Source organism: Pinus tabuliformis, chromosome Q (assembly GCF_031772625.1).
Source record: "Pinus tabuliformis cultivar Carrire ecotype Pingquan chromosome Q, CPIR1, whole genome shotgun sequence".
NCBI classification, from domain to species: domain Eukaryota; kingdom Viridiplantae; phylum Streptophyta; class Pinopsida; order Pinales; family Pinaceae; genus Pinus; species Pinus tabuliformis.
In genome coordinates, this window is record NC_142296.1 from 1,065,663,114 (window position 1) to 1,065,683,778 (window position 20,665).

Sequence of the window (20,665 nt, forward strand, 5' to 3'; positions counted from 1 at the left end):
GTAACTCTTAAAACAAATGATTCCATGTTATATAATTGTATTCTTGATTCTGGAGCATCACATAACCTCATGCCATGGACCATTTGCAACTCGACATTACTAGATCCTATCATGACTTGTACACCTTTGATTCTAAAAGGGTGCCCTGCTTAGGATTTATTAAGGATTTAGTAGTCACCCTTGCCCAAATTCCAGTAAAAAGTGTAGTGCTTGATATAGTTGTCACAGATATTCCTCCAAAATTTGGAATGCTCCGTTCTAGGTCTTGATGTGCCAAATTAGGGCGAACTCTTTAGATGGATATGTCTTATGCCACTATTCCAGTTTATGGGGGAGAACAACTAAGGTTATATAGAGAGATAAGATTTGTGCACATTGATTGCAAAACAGACCAACGAAGGAACCATCCCATTTATTCAATTGATCAGGATTTTGGTTGCTTTCAACTCTCTTCAAACCAAATACATGAAACTCAAGTTAAAATAGAAGATGTAATTGAAATTCCTGTGCCAAATCAAACTGATGTATGGAAACTATTTTTTGATGGTTCTTGTACAAAAGATGGAGCAGAAGCAGGGGCAATTTTAATTTCACCTGAAAAAAGAAAATATCACCTAATCATGAAAACTCGATTTCAAGGTTACCAATAATGTGGCTAAATATGAAGCTTTCCTTTTAGGACTCTAATTAGCCAAAAGCTTAAAGGTTCAAAACTTAATTGTTTTTACTGATTCAGAACTTATTGTCAAACAAGTGAGAAATATTTGCCAGGCTAGGCATCCTAGACTTAGGTCTTATCGGAATGAAGTTTGGGATTCAGTTGAAAACTTCTTTGATGCTTTTAATTTGACTTATATTCCAAGAAATTATAATATTCATGCAGATGCCTTAGCTATTTCTACTAGTTCATTTAAAATTCCTGATCAGACCAATGTATTATATCAAATACAAGTCAAGTACAGACCATCCATACCAGACAATCTAAATTATTGGCAGATATTTGAAGATGATGAACATTTGAAACCTTTTTTACAGATTATAGATGAATTTTCAGTTCTGCGAATTGATGAAGATAGAACAGAAATAAATGAAAATACAAATGGAAATGATACTTCAAATTTCAATTCAAAAATTGTTGATCATAACATTATTCAATTGCCTAACAATTTTATTCCCAAAGGTCTCATTCCTTTAGAAAAATTGTTTGATCAAAATGATGTCCTCTGAAACCCTCAGTTCATTTCTTCACAAGATGACATAGAAGAAATTAATATTGGAACAAATGATGACATTAAAAAAATCAAAATCTGTGCATCTCTAGATCCTAAGATCAAAGATCAATATCTTAAGTTACTTCAAAATTATAAGGATGTTTTTGCATGGACCTATGTTGACCTTAAAACCTATGATACTTCACTAATACAGCATAAGATTCCTTTAAAGCCAGAAGCAGTTCCTTATCAACAGAAACTTAGGAGGATCAATCCATCTCTTTTACCAACTGTAGAAAAGGAATTTAATAAAATGCTAGATGCCTAGATTATTCTCCCTCTTAGATATTCTAATTGGGTTGCAAATTTAGTTCCTGTTAGAAAGAAGAATGGAGAAATCAGACTCTGCGTGGACTTTAGAATTTTGAACAAAGCATACTTTAAAGGATAACTATCCTTTGCCAAAAATGGATCAGTTACTTCAAATGGTTTCAAGAGCACAAAGACTTTATATGCTTGATGGTTTTTCAGGCTATAATCAGGTAAATATTGATTCAGTAGACATAGAGAAGACAACCTTTACTACACCCTGGGTTACATTCATGTATGCTAGAATGCCATTTGGCTTAACCAATGCTGGAGCAACATTTCAGAGAGCTACGGATGTAGCTTTTGTGTGTCAGGTAAATAATTTTTTGGTCATTTATCTTGATGACATAACTGTTTTTTCTAAATCTGATCAGAAACATCTAAAGCACTTGATGAAGTTTTTTGACAGGTGTAGAAAATTCGGAATATCATTGAATCTTAAAAAGTTTCTATTTGCTATCAAAGAAGGAAAACTGTTGGGCCATATAATTTCAAAAGAAGGAGTGGTCATTGATCCCAAGCATGTGTCTGCCATTGAAACATTGACCTTACCTAGAAACAAGAAGGAGTTTCAAGCTTTTCTAGGAGAGATTAATTTTTTAAGGAGATTCATCCCAAATTGTGTTGAGATTGTAAAAGATATAACTGACATGCTCCAAAAAGATCATGAAGTTAAATGGAATGTCTCTTCTAGGCATGCATTTTATCAGATCAAGAAAGCTATCTCTGAAGCTCCCACCTTGTCCAACCCTGATTACACTAAACCATTCAGTATCTTTTCCTTTGCCTCAGAAACAACCGTTGTTGTTGTTCTACTACAAAAGAATGAAGATTCCCATGACCAACCCATAGCCTTTTTGAGTAAGGTTATGTGAGATGTCGAGCTTAATTATGACAAAATTGAGAAGCAAGCCTATGCCCTTATTCAAGCCCTGGAATCATTTAGGATGTATGTCCTACATTTTCCTATTACTGCTTATGTTCCTAATAGTGCTGTGAAAATCATTTTAACTCAACCAGACACTGATGGAAAGAGAGGTAGATGGATCACTCAAATACTGGAGTTTGATCTAACTATAAAAACTACCAAGCTAGTAAAAGGCCAAGGATTAGTTAAGCTTCTAGTTGAATCCAACTATAAAGTGCTCGGAATCAATTTTGTTTTAGAGATACAGGAGAATAATCCACAAGAACCTTATGTCTTTGCAGAAGGGGAGAATCCACAAGAACCTTCACTTCATCCTAAAGGGGAGAATACACAAGAACCTTCCCTTCATCCTAAATAGGAGAACCCACGAGAACCTTTACCTTCAGATCAAATCCACCCTTTACACATTGATGACCAATTTCTGTTGTCAGATTGGTACCAAGACATTGTAAATTTCTTGATCCATTTTGAATGTCCAACATCATTCTCTAAAAGCTAGTGTAAAACTCTCAAACTGAAAGCAGTCAATTAATGTATCATAAATGCAAATTTGTATTGGAAAGACCCACTAAATATTTTGTTATTATTCTTCATAGAATTAGAAACTGAAGGAATCATTGACCAGTTTCATACAGGATTTTGTGGAGGACATTATGCTTGGAGAGCAACATCATATATGATATTAAGGGGAGGATTTTCTTAGCCAACATTGTTTTTGCAAGTATGATCAAAGATCAAAGGTTGTGTTCCTTGTCAAATGTTTGCTGGTAAGCAAAAATTAGCAGCTCTTCCATTGGTTCCATCAATAGTCTCACAACCTTTTCTCCAATGGGGATTAGATTTTGTTGGAGAGATTCATCCCAATTCAAGTAATCAGCATAGATGGATCCTCACTGCAACAGACTACTTCACTAAATGGGTGGAATAAATTCCAGTGAGAAATGCTACTTATTCAGTAGTAATCAAATTATTGAAGAGAACGTCTTATCTAGATTTGGTTGCCCAACTCAAATTGTCACTGATAATGCAATATCTCCTTCTAGTGTTAAAATGAATGACTTTTGCTAGAAATATCAGATTCTGTTACATCATTCAACTCCATATTACCCATAAGGTAATGGCCTTGCAGAATCCTCCAATAAAAGTCTGGTAAAGGTAATCAAAAAGACTCTAGCAGATCATAAAAAGAGTTGGGACTCTCATTTAATTTATGCAGTATGGGAAAACAGAATTACTCCAAAGAGATCTACTGGAAAATCTCCTTTTTAGTTAGTTTATGGGAAAGATGCAATCTTCCCTACCAATTTGGCCTTCCCTGTTTTAAAATTCCTACAGGATTCAACAGATGAACCTAATGATTTTTCAAGGAGAATAAATTAGATTATTGAACTAAATGAAAACAGAGATGAAGTTCAATACAAATTGAAAAAGTATCAGAATAAGATGAAGAGCCTGTTTGACAGAAGAGCCAAGGAAAGGGACTTCAAGGAAGGTGATCTAGTTCTAAGATGGGATTCTGGGAGAGAAGAAAAGGGAAAACATGGCAAGTTTGACAACCTATGGTTTGGACCTTTAGAAATTGCTAGAGTGAAGGGAAACAACACTTTTGTGCTACAAAATCTTGAGGGGCTATATTCCACTTATCCTATAAATGGAAGGTTTCTCAAACATTACATTCAGTAATGAGAAGTTGAAGTAGATTTTGTTACTACCATTGTAAAAACTTCGGATTCTTTTACTTTTTAAACTGTCGGTGTGATTTTTTACAGAAAAATACTCCACAGCTCGAGGAGAGGGCACATGGATCTGCAGGTTCTATGCATTCTACAGGAGAAATCAATCCCTAGTTAGATCCAATGTTGTAGTATTTTTTGGTTTTGGTAAGTTAGAATCAATTAGTCAAAAAATGAAAATATTTTTCAAAAAATGTTAAGCTAGGATATGGAAAAAAAGAAAACTGAATAAAAATGTTAATATTTTGATAAATATGTCCATATCAAAGAAAATGTTAGAATAGATGCCCTAAAAAATGAAGGCAAAAATAAAATGTTAGGTTAGATAGAAAAGAAAAAAAGCAATAAACTATGAAAGTGTGCAAGTCCAAGTGCCACTACTTATTACTTTATTATGCAAAATAATGGTTGTGTGCAGCTTGTCATAAATGCCATAACCCATGATCGTCAAATAACTTGATCTTAACTAGTTCATGCTTTAAATTTCATGTTTATAGTTAGAGAATAAATATCTAGCCAAACTGTTTAATCTTGGCAGATCAGTAGTTAGGTAGAGAATAATAAGGAGCTCATCAGTTTAATTTTAGCCCTTGGATGTTATAAGGTTAGAATTAGATAGTTTTCTTTTCAAAAGAAAAGGGAAAGAAAAGGGTTTGCTAGCCTAAATGCACCCAATTAAGTGAAGAAAAAATGTTAGGGTAAGTAAAGGGTAGGTAGAATAAAGGTTGCAGAAGTACAAAGATGATTGAAGCATAAGCACATTCATCATGCTTAATCCAATGTTTCAATGTGCAGGAGCAGTCATGAAAGTGAAAGATGCTCACAAGTTGATTTGGTTAACTTCCCCTCATTTCATTTCACCCCTCACTACATACTTACTAATTTCCCCTTATCCCATCATTCCTTATGAAAATACCCTTTTCCCTTCATTTTCACGTTTGCCCCTTGGTTTCACACATTTTCCTAGCAATTTACCCTCCAAATTCATTCTCCTACCCAAAAACCCCTTTTCCCTAGTGTGAAACCCATTCCCCTTTGAAAAAATCACTTTTCCCTTATTAATTTCCTAAATACCCATAAAAAACCCATAAAACCCCATACCCTAACTTTTATTCCCCCCTCCACTTTATTTAACTTTAACTCCACCATACACCTAAAAATCCTTTTAACCTATAAAGGCCCCTATAGCCTAAGTTTTATTTCACCCCGCATTACTTAACAAAACTATGCAAATTTACTTTTCCCCAACTAAACTCGTTTAACCCACCACCCTTGGTAGGGTTAAATAAACCCCGCCATGGTTAACTCTGGTCCCACTCCTAAACCCATCGCGATATGTTTAATCACTGCTTTATTCAATAAATTAATTACAAATCACTTGTGATTATTCCCCGGGCCCTGCTAATCTCCACTGATTGCCCTCCGTGTAGCTTTATCACGCGATAGTCGTTAGGTCTGTCACCCCCAGATCTAATGGCACACATCCATATCGTACACTCCCGATCTCCGACCTTTACCCACTCGAGAGCACGCGAGATTTGTGGTTTTGCTTGGGCCCCTTGCGGTTACGTGGCAGCTCTACGTTAACTCGCATGCCCTCAAGAAAATACCATCCCATGGCTAAAAGCGGTGCGATGAGAAATGAAACCACCTCCCCACGTAGGCAGAAACCACTCACCATTCACAATTATGAATTTCCACACCAAAGTTAAGCGTTAACTGATTAAAGGCGAAAACCCTCATTTTCACTCCTTTCACTCTTTTTTTCAGTAAAACTTGTTTAACCCTGCCTGCGCCACCCTGAGCCTCTGCAACCCGATTTGACCTCTGATTACATTCCAAACACTGCCAAGACTCCATCCATACACTATCCTATTCCCTGAAGCCATTTTGACCCTCCCTGTCAGCCTGTGTTTTTCTTATAAATTGTTGTATTTTGCAAGTGATTAGTAGAAGACCAGGAGACCTTTACAAACAATTTTTATACTAGTCAAAAAACCTGTTTATTCTAGATTCTCGAGAAATGAATTCAAATGATTTTCCTGTACAAACAGAAACAAGGTTTAAACCAAAGACAAAGTAGAAGGAAACTTTTACACAGTAAATGTTAAAACAAACAATTTACACAGTAAAAGTTAAAACAGAGGAGGCAAATAAAGAAATACAAATGAAAGACAAAATGGTGAAAGTGTATCAGATGAAAGTTCATAAGTGAATATGACATCCAGCATGAAGACCAAACAACCAATCAGCTTAAAGGGCAAAAGATCAAAGACCAAAGCCAGCAAAACCTAAATAACAGAGACAACAAGCAATAGTTCAATAACTGTCTCTATTGTAGGTTTTAACCCTGTACAGAAATTACCTGCATATGAATTCTTAAACAAAGAAAATAAACAATGCGAGAGCATAACCCATAAAACACATATGCACAGACATTTTTCCCTGGATCCCAAAACCGGGACTACCAGCTTGATTTTTCATTATGTTCCTTTCAATGTTACAATACATATTTATACATGCCGAAGCATCCAATACCATGGACCGAAAACCATCGCGTCCAAAAAACATGTGCGAAAATCATGCACAAAACCATAGGTGGGTCTGCCCAACCTAACATATGGTCCAAAACCAAAATTTTCCGGGGCGCTACCCCGGACCCCATAAAGTGGGGTTACGGGTGCCCTTCAAACCCCCTATTAACTACGTGGAAAGAATATAACACAACCCAACAATCTCCCACTTGTTGTTTTCTTTCCACAGGGGGCCACAGCAGAGCTTAGTCATTTTTTAGCCCTGAGATTCCCATTGCTTCTCTACACCAAGAGAACTTCTCAGAGCTCACAGATTTTGTCAATGCATCTGCAGTATTCTTCAAAGTGTCCACCTTTACCAGCAACACCTTTCTGTCTTCTATCATATCCCTCACAAAGTGATATTGAACATCAATGTGCTTTGTCTTTGAATGATAAGCAGGGTTCTTTGCCAAGAAAATTGCACTTTGGCTGTCACAGACTATTCTTATAGCTCCCTATACTAACCCCATACTTGAACACAATCTCTGCAACCAAACTGCTTCCTTGCTTGCATGAGTGGCTGCCATGTATTCTGCCTCTGTAGTTGATAGTGCCACTACAGATTGTTTCTTACTCATCCAACTCACTGCACCTCCAAATAGGTTAAACACATACCCACTTGTAGATCTTCTCTGATCCAGATCTCCAGCCCAGTCTGCATCAACAAAGCCATGAATATCCAACACTCTGTCCAATCCTGGTCTTCCTTGGTAGCACAAACCATAATCACTAGTGCCACGCAAATACCTGAAAACCCGCTTCACTGCTGTCCAGTGCTCCTTCCCAGGTTTTGACATAAACCTGCTCAATACTCCCACTGCATGTGCAATGTCTGGTCTAGTACAGACCATTGCATACATCAAGCTACCCACTGCACTTGCATATGGAACACGGGACATGTCCTCTTCCTCTTCTTGTGTCTTGGGACACTGTTCAGCAGATAACCTCACACCTACAGGAATAGGAACCTTCACCGGTTTACTATCCTGCATATTAAACCTCTGGAGTATTGTCTCGACATACTTCCTCTGGTTTAACCAGAGCTTCCTCTTTGACCAATCTCTTTTAATTTCCATGCCCAAAATATAGTTTGCAGCACCAAGATCTTTCATGTCGAATTTGGAGGATAATTGGGTCTTCAAATCCTGGATAATTTCTTTGTCATTTCCAACCAGCAACATATCATCCACATACAAGACCAGATAAATAATACGGTCACCAATTAATTTAAAATACACACAATGATCTGCTTTGCTTCTGGTGAAGCCAAGTCCCCGTATAAATGTATCAAATTTCTGATACCACATCCTTGGTGACTGTTTTAACCCATACAGAGACTTCTTTAACTTGCATACCAGTTCTTTCTTACCCTTCACCGCAAAGCCTTCAGGTTGCTTCATGTAGATTTCCTCTTCCAAATCCCCGTGAAGAAATGATGTCTTCACATCCATCTGTTCTACCTCAAAATCAAAAGCAGCAGCAACAGATAAAAGTAATCTAATAGAAGTTACCTTGGCAACAGGAGAAAAAATATCACCAAAATCAATTCCTGGCACCTGGGAAAAACCTTTTGCTACCAACCGAGCTTTGTATTTCTCCACCTTTCCTTCTGCATTTGTCTTCTTCTTGAACACCCATTTGCTGCCAATGGGTTTCCTTCCAGCCAGCAACTCCACCAGATCCCAAGCCTCATTTTTGTGCAAAGATGCCATTTCATCGACCATGGCCTCTTTCCAGAGTTTTCCATCCTCTGAATCCACTGCTTCCTTCACAGTTCTGGGATCATTATCAGTAACAGACAAAGAAAAATTTGAACTGAAAGCAGATGGACTATACCTTTTTGGCTGCCTTCTTTCTCGAACTGATCTTCTCACAGCCGGAGTTTGTGGCTCTTCATCTTCTGATTCCTCCTCTGCTGCAGAGTCTGATTCTTCCTCCTTTGGCTCAAACTCTATCTTCTCAGGTTCCTTTGGTTGGACTTCATGTTAAATAACATCTTTTACCTCTCTGAACAACACATCTCGGCTATACACAACCTTCCGTGTGACTGGGTTCCAAAGCTTATAACCCTTTAAACCATCCTTATACCCAATAAAGATGCACTTTTCAGATTTACAATCCAACTTGGTTCGTTTCTCCTTTGGAACATGTACATATGCATCACATCCAAATACCCTTAGATGTGAAAGACGGGGTTTCTTACCAGTCCAAACTTCTTGTGGAGTCTTATCCTCCAACGCTGATGAAGGTGATCTGTTGATCAGGTAACATGCAGTATCCACCGCCTCTGCCCAGAATTCCTGTCCTAACCCGGCACCACTGAGCATGCTTCTTGCCCTTTCCATCAACGTCTTATTCATTCTTTCTGTGAATCCATTTTGCTGAGGTGTATATGGAGTAGTCTTCTGTCGTGCTATACCACACTTCTTACAAAATTCTTCAAATTCCTTGCTGCAAAATTCTCCACCATTATCTGTCCTCAGCACCTTTATCTTCTTCTCTGTCTGATTTTCCACCAGAGCCTTAAATTCTTTAAACCTGTCAAAGACTTCAGATTTCTTCTTAAGAAAATATATCCATGTATTCCTTGAGAAGTCATCTATGAATGATACATAGTACACAGACTTACCCAGTGATGGAACCTTCACAGGTCCAAACACATCACTGTGCACAAGCTCTAATATATGTTTCGTCCTCTTACCACCAAAGGGGAAACTCACCCGATTCTGCTTCCCATATACACAATTTTCACAGAAATCAAAATCCAGAGAGCTATTATTCATACCTTCTACCATACCTTTACCATGAAGTATTCGAAGGCCCTTCTCTCCAATATGTCCAAGCCTTTGATGCCACAACATGGTCTTCTCTCCAGAGACCACTAGATTCTCTACTCCATTTTCAGGAACCATAGAACTATTGCACCCATCAACAACAGTGCTACCTTGCAGCTTGTACAGAGTTCCAATCTGAACTCCCCGCATTAATATCAGTGCTCCTCGAACCATCTTGCAGGTATCTTTCTCGAACACCGTCTTTACACCTGCATCATCCAACTTGCTTACAGAAATCAGATTTCTAGCCAATGCAGGAATATGTAGAACACCCAGAAGTTTTCTAACCCTTCCACCTTGCAACTTCAACTTTACTTTTCCCCGACCAATGATTCTAGCCTTCCTATCATCTCCTAAGAAGACATCACCACCATCGTATTTCTCATACTCGCAGAACCACTCTCTATGGGGAGTGAAGTGAAAGGATGCACCTGAGTCAATCAACCATGCCTCATGATCTACATGTGTACTTGAAGAAGCCAAGTACACATCCCCACCTTCATCTGAGGTGGTTTTTGCCTCTGCAGAAGGAGCATCATCAGATCCCTTTCCTTTATCTGGAGCTTTAGATTTACAATCCCTTCTGAAGTGCCCTTCCTTTCCGCATTTCCAGCACACCACCTTTGTAGGTTTTCCTGGAGATTTAGATCTCCCTCTAGATTTAGATCTCCCACTCGATGACTTATTTTTATTTCTGTTCTGGGACCGTCCTCGTACAGACAAGGCATCACCATTCTGGTTGTCCATATTTTTCCGTCTCATCTCCTCCGTCAGCAAGGCTGAGACTATTTCATCAAACTGCAAAGCTACCTATTGCAATAACCAGACTATCCCATGAATCTGGTAGAGAACACAACAGACTGATGCACTTATCTTCATCTGAAATTTTAATATCAACAGATAATAACTGACTTACCACAGTATTAAATGCATTCAGATGCTCTATCACCGAGTCTCCATCTTTCATCCTCAGGTTATACAGCTTTTTCCGCAGGAACAGTTTATTCACCAGAGACTTAGATTGGTACAAAGTCCCTAACTTGACCCACAAAGCCTTTGCCGTAGCTTCCCCTGATACATTCAGCAATACTGAATCCGAGACACACAATCGTATTGTGCTCTTTGCCTTCCGATCCAACTTCTTCCATTCTTCATCGGTCACTCCCGATGGTTTAGTACCCGGATCTACCGCGATCCACTGATCTTTATCCACCAACAGATCCTCCATCTTGAGTTTCCACAACTCAAAATTCTGACCATTGAACTTCTCAATCTCTATCTTTCCACTGCTCGCCATCTTCTTTCACCACCAGAATCGATCTCGCAGATCTCCCACTGAACAGGGTCTACCACAGGCCCGAGCGAAACCCCTCAGCAATAAAGGCGTCCCCTTGAAGCCAAAACAGCTCCGATACCAAATGTAGGTTTTAACCCTGTACAGAAATTACCTGCATACGAATTCTTAAACAAAGAAAATAAACAATGCGAGAGCATAACCCATAAAACACATATGCACAGAGATTTTTCCCTGGATCCCAAAACCGGGACTACCAGCTTGATTTTTCATTATGTTCCTTTCAATGTTACAATACATATTTATACATGCCGAAGCATCCAATACCATGGACCGAAAACCATCGCGTCCAAAAAACATGTGCGAAAATCATGCACAAAACCATAGGTGGGTCCGCCCGACCTAACATATGGTCCAAAACCAAAATTTTCTGGGGCACTGCCCCGGACCCCATAAAGTGGGGTTACGGGTGCCCTTCAAACCCCCTATTAACTACGTGGAAAGAATATAACACAACCCAACATCTATCTTCTTGCATGAAGATATTTCCTTTTTCTTGAATAAATCTATTTTTGTAAAAACAGTTTAGGATATTTTCTTAGTTCTATTGTTGTATAAATAACTCTCCTTACGAGTTATTATGGGTTCACCATTGAACCAGGTTGACCATTGAAAAAGAGTTGCACTCTTGAAAAAAGGTTTCACCCTTGATGAAGCATCTATAAACATTTGATGTACTTAGCTTTTCTGGACCCTTAATACAAAGAAAAGGATTTAGAATTTAGTTTTACACAGTTCGTGTTTCTTGTAAGTTTTTCCAGTGTTATCCATTATGTTTTTCTTCATATTCTTATGTCTTATAGAGATACCTAGGTAGGAATAATTGTGTCTCAATCTATTCCTATAAGCTTCTGAAGTGATAATCTATAAAGAGAATGGATTAATGGACTATCTGTTTAATTAATTCCCTCTAAATCAATAAATCATCAACATCTTGTTGTAAGCGTAAGCATATTCTCTTGAACATTTTGAACATCGGTCAAAGGTTTTCATACTTATGATTATCTAATTTTCAATAGTTGAATTGAGGCTTCTGTGATCCATAATAGTTGAAAGAATAACTTCGGCGTAAATCACATGTAGACAAACATTTGTCGACGCGTTTTGAACCAACTAGTGTGGTTCATCGTCCTTGAACCACACTAGTTGGTTCGAAACGCATCGACAAATGTTTGTCTACATGTGATTTACGCCGAAGTTATTCTTTCAATCTAATTTTCAGTCTGAAACTGTGATAATCATATTATTTTTTATTTCTGCTCACCACTATTCAAGTTATATCACTGTGTGAAATTTTATAGCAGCCCTCTGCTTTGGGATTAATATTATTCAAAAGGTTAGGTATTACAGTATTATATCTATTTCATTCATTGGTCCTCCAAATTAAAACAAAACCCCAAAACAATTATCTTAGATGCTTTGGCTTGATAGTTGACCATTATCAACTCAGAAGTACAATAGAAGGAATGAAATGAAATACATATATAATCCAAAACACAGAGTTACAAAGAAAATAAAACTTCAATTCATTAATAACAAAGTACTGAAAATGGTTTACATGTAGAATGGAAATGAACTGGCTCAGGCAATGGTAGCTTATCTCTGAGAAGAGATGTGGCAAATACATGCCTCTGAATTGTGTTACAATTAGGCTTGAAGGCCTTTTTATTATTGAGAAACAATGACAAACCATAAACATTAAAAGACCTAACCCTAGGAGATGAAATTCCAAACATTTGTGGGCCCTATGAAGGTTAGTTGGTACATCAACTTCCCGGGGTTGTAAATTTGGCATATCATCTTTGTTTGACGCATATGATGACTCATTGGAAAGATATATCTAAGGAATACAACTTTCGACTATAGAACCTTACCCAACGAGTCTACCTATTTTCCAAAAGAATGTCATTTAGGGCCTCAAAATGGCTTTTAAATTTCAGGACCCGATGGCTCCAGAAGTTTAAGACCCAAAAAAATACCAAAAATATTAAGTTGTGCTACAATAAGGAAACTAAAAGAAACAGTGGTAGGGGTTCAAGTGGAATAGGTGGGTGGCCACCAATATCCACCTAGATCAGGTGAGTAGCATAACATTCCTAAGCGATCCAAAATTTGAGAATGGGTATTGTCAAGAGATGGAGATGAGATTGTCCAACTTCACTATGGTGCAAGAGTTAATGGCACCGGAACTCTACAACTTCATTTCTAAAGAAACCACCATGAATCTCTATGGTTTCAACACCCCCAGATTTAACATGACCCTATCCTTTCTGAGATTGGACTCTGATGGAGATGTGAGAATGTATACTTACTCGCCTGATATTGAATTGAATACCTAGGATGTTACCAATGATTTAGTTGTTGACGTGGAGTACATCAATGTGGTCTTCCGAGGAAATGTGGAGGATTTAGGGTTTGTGAGAAGGGTCAATGCATGGCCTACTTTGAAATTGATGGCTTCAAACACTGTTATACTATCTGCTTGGCCCCCTCCCTCTTGTTGACTATGTTGTACCCGCCAACATGTCAGGGGATCTCCCTGGTAAGAAATACCAACTAGACCTCAGATCGTTTGGTGTAGGAGCCCCAACAGTGGGTCGTACGGTATTGCCTTGACCGTGGTTGCACGCAAAGGCAAGTAAGATGTCCCCGTTGGTAGTGAGGGTGTGACATGCGCATCAAGTCAAGGAAGGTGCATGAATGGTTCTAACATATAGAAAGTAAGGTGAGTGCGCCCCTTGGAAACCTGTGGAAGCACACGGATTGGAGGGAACACATGAGTGAAGATGCATCACAAACTAGAAAGAAAGTAAGCTAACAATGCAAAGTGATGGTTAAACCAACAACACATCTCAGTAAGATTCATACATACTTATACAGAAAGAGTCCATACATGCATGCATAATCAAACAGATACATATATCATTAGAGTAACCAAGAAAGCTGAAATACAATAACAACATATGCATGAAACGTGATGGCTTTGTTATATTAGGAAGTGAAAGTTCCAATCATACAGTACAACCATGACCAACCACTAGTCCCGATAGTGGAACGTTACAGTCACTGCCGCCTGCTCCTCTAAAGAGATGTACTAGCTCTGCATTGTGGAGAAGCCAAGGCTCATTACAATACTCTCCAAGCTTTCTCTAAGATACTCCTATCGAAAGCTTGGCTGAACAAAAGCCTATACAATGAGTTATGAGGTACTATAAATAGCAAAGGGTGGGGTGACCCTTGACATTCCCCTTTGTGACTATTCACCTACCCTCATGACTCTTTAACTACTCTATGACTGTTACATTCAACTATCGACACTTGAACTTCCACTTGACAAGATTTTACATACAATTTGCACATGCACCCATGTGAGACAAAATAGGCTTGAGCAAGCCATGCAAGCTATGACTAACACTTGGACAGTTGTGGTAAGACCAACTCTTCGACATCCTTGCAATGATCGACTATGGAAAATTGATTCTAAGCTTGGTTTTCTTTGATGGTGTTTGTGCACTCAACGGTGACATCCTACTAAAAGCAAACTCTTGCCTTCGTTGCATCCGAGTACACTGATATGGCTACTTTGTCCAACTCATCTGATAACATGCACATCATCATCTTGAGTGCAGCTAGACTAGCAACATATTGATGCATAGTTTCTGAGTTGATCTCAAGTGTGTGCTAGTGACCATGCGCATCAACTTGTTGAAACTTGAAATACATGTTCAGCTCCAGTCAGACTAGCTTCTTGTCTTCGCCTCGGTGAGTGTGCCAAATGGGTGGGATTGCATGCATGTGCACAATGACATCCATGCTCCTGAACACCCTTGCATGGGATCAACAACACTTCCATTAAGGGATTTTTGAGGTCTAAAATGAGCCTCCTAAGGAAATTATAAAATAATAGTGGAAATAATAAAATAAGATTAGATTACATCATCAAATTTTAGAGGGAAAAAAGACAAAACTATTTTTTCAACTCATATTTTCAACTTATCTTCGTATGGATTTACTCAAATTTCGAGTGGAAACACTCATTCGATGTAGAATTTGGTTCCTCTTCCAGGGAGTACCCATGTTGCATACTTTCGATGGACCCTACTACACGAAAAATGAGAAATACATGAAAAAACGTGATTGCAATCACGTTTTTTCATGTATTTCTCATTTTTCGTGTAGTAGGGTCCATCGAAAGTATGCAACATGGGTACTCCCTGGATGAGGAATTAAATTTTTCATTCAACGAGTACTCATGCTCAAAATTTGAGTGAAAACTTAGGGATATAAGTTCAAAATACGAGTTGAAAAAGTAGTTTTATTATTTTTTTATTTTTTAATATTTGTACTTTTTTACCCCAAAAATAGTGAATCATCCCCCATGGTTCACATCATCATCTTGAATCCTATTAGTTCTTATAAATTTTATTTTGGTTTTACACTTTCTTAGGAAGCCCATTTTAGACCTCAAAAATCCCCTAATGTCACCCTATCTGCTCCATGCCAGCTGCTGGATGGGCCCATAACCTGTATGGGCACAGTTTCATCAGTCTATGCATGTTGCGCCTCTTGTTGTACCTATTCCTGCTGCAACTTCGTCTCTCATTTGTGAAGCTCCTGTTCTTCCTTGAGTTTCCACTTCAGCACCTGCAACTCCTTATCTATTTCTCTCTCTGCCTTCGTGCGATCCTCTCGTCACGTCGTCGCCTCATAGCCTCAATCTCCAAAGTTGCTTTCATCACAAGTGGATCTTCTTGAGCTTGCAACTTTGTTCCACCTCTATACTATCAACAACCTTCCTCTTGCATTTGTCGCATGCAGGTGTGCTACCTTCTGCTATTGTTGATGGTGCTTCTCATTGTGATGTCATTTCCATTTCATCTTGATATCCTTGTCCATGAACAACTTGATGTCTTCATAGATAGACAAGTTCATAGACACTTGATCGACTACACCCCCAGTTGTGTTCTGAATAGTGTCTTCGACACTGCTTTCCTGGAAGCCATTGTACATGTGTTGCTAAGAGGCAGACGAACACCTGTGATACCTGGAGACATATCAACACTCATGACAAGAAATTTGTCAGTCGAAAACCAAAACAAGTTGAAGCACTGACATGCAACACACTTGTGTGACTTACTGCGAAGATTGCACAATTTTCATTGGGAGGCTGGGAGACTGGCTGTCAAAACTGCACAAGGCACAATCCGAGCTATCAGGAGGCTGGCTAACTGTTGGAATTTCACAATGCATAGCCCAGCCTGGCTTTCTAAGGACTGAAACTGCGCAATGCGCAACTTCAGTCAGCAATGACATGAAAACTAGCAAATTGCATTGCGCAATTTATAGGGCCAATAAGGCACTGCCTCCCAGAATTGTGAAATGCAAGCCTGTAGGTCAATGTTGGGTCAGACTTGTGCAATATCTGGAGGGAAGATAGATTCTTCACTTCCAGAAATGCACAGTGCTAGCCGGGCAAGGCAAGGTTCGAGCCAAGGCAACCCAAACCCGCCAACGGGCGACTGAAAACATGAGAAGTCTGAATGCATGGTGATACTGAGTGTAAACAAGAGTGAATGATGATGCATGAAAATAGTAAGTGCAGGATTCAAAAAATGTTAAATCATGTATGTGTGTGAAGCAAGTCGCTGCAATGGCGATCGTCGGTGCAAAAACAATTTCATGCATGCGACAACAGTGAGATGCGAACGAAAACTAAAACAGTGCTTCTACAAGCTAACATACATTAAAACTACAACAAGCGCTCATTGAAATCAAGCAGAAAGAACTCACACAAAGAGAAACACAAAAAGAGACAAAAACGCAATGCAAGACATGAAAAGCAGACTTACGCCGAAACAACTAAGTTGAAAGTGCCGAAGACTCCTGGATGCAATGTGGGATGTTAGAGCTGCAAGATCAATGTGAGGAATGAGATCTACAGTGTTCGGTTCATAAGTTTTGATAAGATCGAGGTTATGATGCGCATGCCACAAATCTAGGAAAAAATGACACTTGGCGAGAGGTTTCTAAAATGATCTTTGCATGTAACCTCCAGCTGCTAAAAATAGATCCCTAAATCTAGGGATGCCTTTTGCATGTTGTCTTTTGTTATTTCGGGTGAAGCAGCGCATGCATGCAAATTAGTTTTGCTCAGTCCCATAGGGAACCGGTCAACCTAAAGGCACATGCAACAGCCTGCTTGACTGAGAGAGGGATTTGCGCAATTTCTGAGAGGAACTGGACTGGCTGTCCTAAAGGGATTGCGTAATTTCTGGGAGGAGCAGGTGATTGCTACCCAAAATTTCGCAATTTTTGGGCTGACCTGGGTTGGCTGTCCTTGAGGGATTGTGAAATTTCTGGGGTCAGCAGGTGACTGCTTCTGAGAATTGCGCAGTTTCTAGGCTGAGCTGTAGTGTTGGGCCAAATTGCGCAATTTTTGCAAGGAAGCCTCTCTGCCTATTCTACGCAATTTTGGAGTCCAGCAGGCAGACTGGATGATTTGCGCAGTTTGTGGAGGGAAGGTTGGTTCCCCTCTAGAATTGCACAATTTCTGAGGGAGTTGATCATCCAACAACTAGCTTGAGTCCGGAATGGCAACATGTGAAGGGATTGAAGCAAACTGACATGCACAGGTTGGCAAGCCACTGAGAAACAAATGAAGCCTATGTACTTGACATTGTAAGACATGCTACTAAGGATGGTTGGTAGGGAGGCTCCAAAATGAAGCTAAGGAAAAATTTTGGAGGGTGGTTGTAGCCACTACAACACCTCCCCAACTGCAAATATGTTTCTTCCAAATATTCTATTGATTTCTATAAGCTGGTGGGAGTTGAGCATTTCTCCAACAAATATGTGAATGCAGGCTGAACTGGGAAAACGAATTTAGAAGAGTGCAAGAGGAGGTGTTTGAACAATTGTACTTGCACGGCATTATTCTATTGGGAAGAGTCATATACGTTCTTTCACACCCATACTGTGGCTACTCTCAACTAGCTTGGGAATAGCATGCACCCCACATTCATTAAGACTATCAAGAAGGATTGCTTGTTCAATCACCTTCTTCGTTTACTGTGTTCTCATGCCCTTTGAGGTCTATTTTTTTTTTGTTTTGGTTTTTAATTGAACTGAGAGGCCTCTAGGGGAGATGTAATCTAAATAAGTAATATAATCTAAGTTTGCCAACATTTTTACATATCACATTAAAATATATAACTATTTATAAATTAAGGTCCATTTTACCATATAAATTAAAATAATGATTCTGTAATTATATTATATTTAATTAATAAGCACATACAAATTTAATATTTACAATATAACAAGATTATTAACCTTGAATATTCACCCCCATTTTACCATGGATATTATTAAATTCTAAATAGGATTTATTACAATACCATGGATTATCAATACCACATGCCCAAAAACCATAAATAGCATTTTTAAATTAAAACTTAGCAATTACAATATAACAAGAGTCTTAAGGATGAATATTCACTTCCATTTTACCAAGGATATTATTAACTTCTAAAATGGATTTGTTACAATACCATGGGCTAGTACCATGGCTTATTGTATCAATAGCACCTGATCAAAAATCATAACTCATTCAAAATAAAAATATTTTATAAGTATTTTATTTTTATTTTATTTTATAACATTTTTTAAATTAAATCTAAAAGAAAAAAGGTGTGGGGCATATGTTGTAGTGGTGTAAATGTTTGTAAACATTTACATGTGGACTCAATTAAAAAATAATAAAAGGTTAAAAGTAATTGTCTAGAGAATAGTCCAGTATGTAGCGATGTTGTAATGTTCTGTAAACATGTTGACTAGGTCAAAATAAAATAAAGGTAAAAGTAAAAAAGTAAAAAAATTAATAATGATAATTATCAATAAAACATTTTGACTTAGTGTCAAGTCCCCCTAGCACAACCGGTTGATGATGGGTCTCGTTAGAAAGGCGACCCAGGATCAATCCTCACGGAGGTTGTTGTGCTCGTGCTAGGTGGAGGAGACATGCTAAAGTTTAGTCAGTTTAGGGTTGGTGTGGCCCAGGACGGGTGGGATCCCTGGGTGACTTTGACGTCTTTGATGCCCCTAGGTCGTGATTTCTCAAGCCATAGGTCAATGCCGGAGGATCACAAATAACTTAGGGTTGGTGTGGCCTAGGACGGGTGGGATCCCCGGGTGACTTCGACGGATTTGATGCCCCTGGGTCGCAGTTTCTCAAGCCATGGGTCAATCCTAGAGGATCACAGATAATTTGACAAACAAACAAACATTTTGACTTGGTCAAATTACATAAAACTAAAAATAAAATAAAAAATTATTAATTATAATAAATTATAGTTAATAATAAAATGAACCTAGATTCACCTTAACTCTGAATTTACCAAGTGCTAAGATGGATCAAATTTATTGAGATGCAAGCCTCTGTTAGATTGAAAAGATATTTGATCCCTCTCGATAGTTGGTAGATCCAAAGTTAAGATAGATCTAGGTTGGTAAGATATAATAAGACACAAAAAATGGTTGATCATGTTATTATATCTCCTAGTTAATATTCATCTTATTGTACATAATTGTAATTATCTAAATGGCTAAGAGAGGGACACAGATTCCATTGCTTGAGGAAAGAGATTGCTTGAGGGGAATGTTTTTTTAAATCACAGAGTTGGTTGGTTGAAATTGTCTTAATGGGTTGACTATGCAATAAGTTTAACCAACAATAAAAGGACAAGCCCATATGTCCTTAGCCTCTAACAATAAGCAAGAGAGGAAAAAGTATTCAAGATGGGAAGGGATTGCATTGTCCAAGGAATGGGCTGCATGGAAACCTGTAAAAGGAGGGACGTTTGGTAAATTGGGGAGAACATTCATTGATTCTTGTGCTCGATCTCTCACAGAGGAACATAAGAATATGAAGAGAGGACCATTTTCCTCATTTATGTTTGTGCATAGAAACAGTGAAAGAAAAAACACGTAGGGAACATTGTGGTATGGGAACAAAAGGATCCCCTAGGGATGGAGGTGAGAGCGTAGAGAAGGTAGCAACTCGAGTTTTTTGTTTTTTTTCAATGTGGTTCATGGACATTGATTAGCCGCTACATCCACGAGAAAATCTAGGTAGATCAACCCGAAGGGATCTACTGGCCGGCCAAACTAGCAAGGCCTAACACCAAGGGCATCAAGGAGATTTTGACCCCATGACCTCCTGATAGGAAAGGTACTTACCAACAGGAACTCGACCAACGAATCTATCCCTTGGGGCTTACTAGAGGTCGTTGTTGTTAAGCTCTGGAGATATTAAAAAACAGCTAAAGAATCCTCATGGAGGATTGCTAGGTGAAAGCATTATGGAGAGTAGTGGCTTACCTGAAGGCTGAAGAACCCACTAGGGTGTAGAAAAATTGTATGTAGGTTAACCCGATAATGCAATATAAATCAAAGAAGAATACTATAACCTACTTCTACTATCAATTTGTGGAAGCTTAAAGATCGAGCTGAACAATATAACCAGAAGAAGAAGAATCAATCGCACAATACACATGAAAATACTTTGGGGAAAGCCTCAACTAAAAACCCCACTATCTGTATTATCATACAAGGTGGAAATACATAGGAATTATACAAAGCCTTAGCTCTCATAGCTAGCCA

General features: G+C 38.5%; 1 pseudogene; it reads left to right on the forward strand.

The window, feature by feature from the left end:
* LOC149223176 (epidermis-specific secreted glycoprotein EP1-like) overlaps positions 1–20,665 on the forward strand; it is a 130,415-nt pseudogene that overhangs the window by 80,474 nt on the left and 29,276 nt on the right.